Source organism: Mytilus edulis, chromosome 8, assembly GCF_963676685.1.
Source record: "Mytilus edulis chromosome 8, xbMytEdul2.2, whole genome shotgun sequence".
Taxonomy (NCBI): Eukaryota; Metazoa; Mollusca; class Bivalvia; order Mytilida; family Mytilidae; genus Mytilus; species Mytilus edulis.
The window spans coordinates 84,364,449-84,369,376 of record NC_092351.1 but is presented as its reverse complement, the minus strand read 5'-3'; positions in this window follow the sequence as shown (position 1 = coordinate 84,369,376).

Below are 4,928 nucleotides of genomic sequence, written 5' to 3'. Positions count from 1 at the left end.
AACATGGGTTGTCTGCTGTATGAAATATCATGGTCAAAGATATGTGTATATAAAGAAAAGCATTACCAAGTTCCTTTTTTAAGATATCTCGTTGAATTAATTTAATAAAGGAAATCAGCTCTAGCATAAGAACTGTAAAAATGTGGGCGACTTATGGCCAAAGATAGTCCTGTATAATCTTAAATTTTTGTTAGTTGTTTAAGGTTGCTTTCTAATTGACTTTAAAATCCACAAATCTCTCTTTATTCATAATTATACTATATTACTCATTTGAACGAAACTAAAAAACAATCTAAATAAAATACACCTAATGCCTAAAGAACATAAATTTTTAGCTTTTAAGGTCCACTAAACTTTATCAGTGATCTATTGGTAGTATGTTTGAAACCATGATTTATTGTAAAATCTCTCCATCCTAAAAACTTAAGATGTTGTATGATTGGCAATGACAAAAATGTCCACAAGAGATAACAATGATGAGGATGTGGATGTTAACAACTTAAAAAGCTCTTCGTTAAAATATAAAACTGTTAAGACAATGAATGGGAACAAAATATGACGGACAGCAAACAATAACCACCATGTACTCAAGGGCCAATTTCTTGTGATAATCATATTCATATTGTGCAGGGTTAACCATGTTTGCGAGCATGCACTCAGCCCTCCCATAATAAGGAACAGTTGTGAAATAGCAAACAACATAAGTGCAAATTGTAAAGCTCAGTTGGGAAGGGCTCAACTCAAAAAGGTCAGCACAGAGTATATACTTAACCAATTAACAAAATGACACTGAGTTCCAATAGCTAGCTCAAAGCTAATTACAGTTGATGAATAAATACTCTTGTCAACGACTAAAATATAAATCTGTACACATCCGATTAGAAACCAGTGAAAAGTTGGTTCAGTGTTATTATTATATATTATATTGATGTTTTTGGAGGCGAATTTCCTGGTATGGAACTTGCCCCCTATTGGTTTAGTGTTACAATCAAAGCTCTATGTATATGGTGTGTAAGTACTGAGATCGTCGCTAATTACATGAGTAGTTTATTATTTGCTTAAGAAGCCTGGAGTTTTCATTCTAGCATACAATCATTTAACACTCATCATTATTTTTTTTCTGAAAAGCATTGTATGCTTCTAAATCTTAACATGTTTGTTCAAGAAGAACTTTTTAATACATGTAAAAGTTGTGTTAAAAAATAAATTAAAAACTTTGAATTTCAAAAAAGTTAGTCTTGCAAAAATTCAATTTTTAATGGCCAAACACATGTGTTTCGAAAACACCTTCCCCAACTAAAATTAACTTAAACACAGGGGTAGATTTCTTTCAAATTAAATACCAAGTAAGAATGTGACTATGTTGGTTAATCTAACTTAGAATAGTCTTCTGTTATAGGTTACGTACTATCACTATTGTAGAGAATTAGATCTTCGAATTGTAAAATAGCAGAACACAATCTCGGTCTATATCTTTATTTATTTAAATATACAAATTTTGAGACAGGAATGTGATCCACTTGTAAGATTATTCTTTTGAATTGAGATAATTATGCATTGTATTGTATTACTTGAACTGTTTTAAAAAATAAAGAACATTTTGTGGATAAATCATTTTTTTTCAATTTTGGCAAATAAGGGGAAGTAACTCATATTACCTTACTTTTACTACAAAATATTTTCATGAATTAGACCACTTTCCGTAAAATATATTTTTGTATAGTTTTAGTATGTTGTTCATAGATAGTAACAGACTTGTTTTTCAGAGAAAAACCTTGTGTTGCAATTAGTTGCAGGTTGTTCACTATATTGACTAGACTATTATTATATTCAGGATTTTGGATTAAAATCAATCGACCAAAACTTACCTGTATTATTACTGATCCATGTTCACACCTTATACATTATATATCAGTATTGCTAAAACTTTTGCACCGAAGAAGGCCATTTGTTGAGCCGAAATATTTGCAATTATTGTATAATTTATATCATCGGTTCAGTTTTTCCATCTTTGTGCGATGATATTCAACACTTTTTAGTGTTTTGTTTTTTATCTATTTATCGGTATTGTTACACAATCTTTTAGACTCATATAATTTTTCCTGTTTGTGTAGTATTGTCAATTTTGAGGATCCAATACCTATTAAGTTTACTGGTTGGTAGATTCTTATAGACTCATATATATATATATATATATATATATACAACTCGTCTAAACATCAACCCAACAATGTTAGATCTGTAAATTTGCTTTCGCAAATTTTTGGTTCTTCCCTCGCCGGGATTCGAACCCATGCTACTGAGATATCGTGACACCGACCGAATCGCCTGCACTGCAGCCGTCCCGATAGACCACACGACCACCTGGGCTCTCAAAAAAGAGCTTTCGCAGGCCGTGTGTTACCTTTCCTCGTCAGTTTTAATCTAGCGGCGTACTACAGTACATGATATATAAGGCATGAAGATGTTATTGTTACAAATAAGCTAAATTATCTATAGTAAAGGATCCTACAAATTAATGTAATATACAGTCACAGAAAATAATTATATTCATAAGTACGTCTGAGTCAGTGACAACTCTACAACAGATGTATCCATCGGATCGCCATCAATGATGGTGATACATGGCTGTGTACTTAATGTATATACAACTCGTCTAAACATCAACCCAACAATGTTAGATCTGTAAATTTGCTTTCGCAAATTTTTGGTTCTTCCCTCGCCGGGATTCGAACCCATGCTACTGTGATATCGTGACACCAAATCGCCTGCACTGCAGCCGTCCCGCTAGACCACACGACCACCTGGGCTCTCAAAAAAGAGCTTTCGCTGGCCGTATATATATATATATATATCTTTTTTAAATATAAAAACTGTTTGTGAAAATCGTACATGTAGTACATCATGTAGACAATTAATAACCTTGAATATAACAAAGAAGGAGAAAAACGGCCGTGTATGACCCTCATGGATAGTCAAAGTCGTTGAACACCTCCATAGTTACAGAAATAAAACACACAGAATTGCCGTTAAACATGGTAAATTAGGATTGCCTCGCTCGCCGACTTTATTAAGTTTATTTTCGATTTATGAGTTTGACTCTGATATCTTTCGTCCCTTTTTTATTCAAAGTGGACAGATGTAAAACTCATAGAATTGCCGTTAAACATAGTGAATGTGAATTGCTTCGCTCGTCGACTTTATCGATAGAAGACTATAGTTGATAATGTGTGGACAGATATTTTTCCGAAAGATAAAAACTAAAACATGTAAATTTGAAGTAAAACATGGTGACTACTTTTTTGCTCGCCGGCAATGTGTTTTGTAAACAATCAACTGAATGAGGACAGAAAATATCATGCATACGTAACTTTTCAATATAAATTTTTAAATCCATCAGATGTAAAACATTAATGTGTCAAAAAAGTTCGTTTTGTACGATTCTGACGTCACGATTAGATTTATACATTCAGCTAAATTTGGAATATGGCGGAGCACTACAAACGATCAGTTCGGTATGAACATGCATATATTTATTAAGGAATTTAGTCTTTCCCAACAATGTAAGTACATTTTTCCATTCACTTTTTTTGTCTTTTATTGGTACATGTTCATATTTGTAGTGTAGCGTGTATGCTATTTTATATTTTCCCAATATTCTGTCCGCCGTCAAACCAGGGCGGAAAGTGCTAAAGGAAAATGATCAAATACGATATGACTTCGCATTAGACAAAAAATAAAAATAAAAAATGAAAAATGAAAATATCAGCATGAATACGTTAAATAGTGAATATATAATGCAAATGCGTATATTATAGCACTAACAAGTGAATGGCTGCTTCAATTATCTTCAATTAAATGACTTGCAAACTGCTAGCTTCGCGACTACATTGAATTTCCAAACTAGGTAAAAAGTGGACGGAGCTTAAACTCCGCTTGCGATCTTTCTTTTGATAAATACAGCTTTCACTCAAATTATTTCCATTACTTGATGTGAAAATACATTATAATATGAAAAAAGACACCATATGAGATATATCTCATCATTTATGCGATACGCGTATCTTACCTATTGCTATATTTCATACTGTGTCTGCAACGTCAAAAGTCGCCCGCCATTATACATTTTGATCCAGATAGGGGAAATAACTCCTGCACTATTTTTTATTCGGTTTTGCGGGAAAACCACCTTAATGTCGCTGCGAAGTAATTTTGACATGCCATTTTCAGTTTGTTTTAGACTTATGAGTTCGAATATCCCTTTGGTATTGTCTGCCTCTAGTTTGCAAAATATATACGAAATATAAAGATATTTTCAGCGGTTTATATAATGATTAAAAACACCTTTTGCTTTGTCCCTGTTATGAACTGGTAGCATCAACGCCCTTATAAGCGAATTGTACTCGTAAAAAACTTCTTCGTAAGTAGAGAATGGGTGTGAATAGCCTGTGGTATGCAATGTAAATAATTATTGAAACAGGCTTTACTTGAGGTTTTGTATTTTGATAATGAAACGGTGAATTCCTAAACGTATCATGAATAACAAACATGCAGGCACACAATGAAATATGCAGGTGGTGTGGGTTTTTTTTTTTATCTGATTGTAGTACATCCTACTATGCCGAATAGAGGTAAAAAAATCTTATCTGTTGACATTTTACTTTGGACAAGAAAATATTGAGAGGTGACCTATAGTTGTTAATGTCTGTGTAATTTTGCCGGTCTCTTGTGGACAGTTGTCTCATTGGCAATCATACCACATCTTCTTTTTTATATATATCTGTGTATACAGAACTCTCATTACATTTCGTTGCAAAGGCGACGATTAGGGAACCAAAGGAAAATCATACTTCATTTGATCTATTAAGAAATATATGGAAAAATTCTCTTGAGAACTGTAAGTAACTTTATTCAAATATCATTAAAAG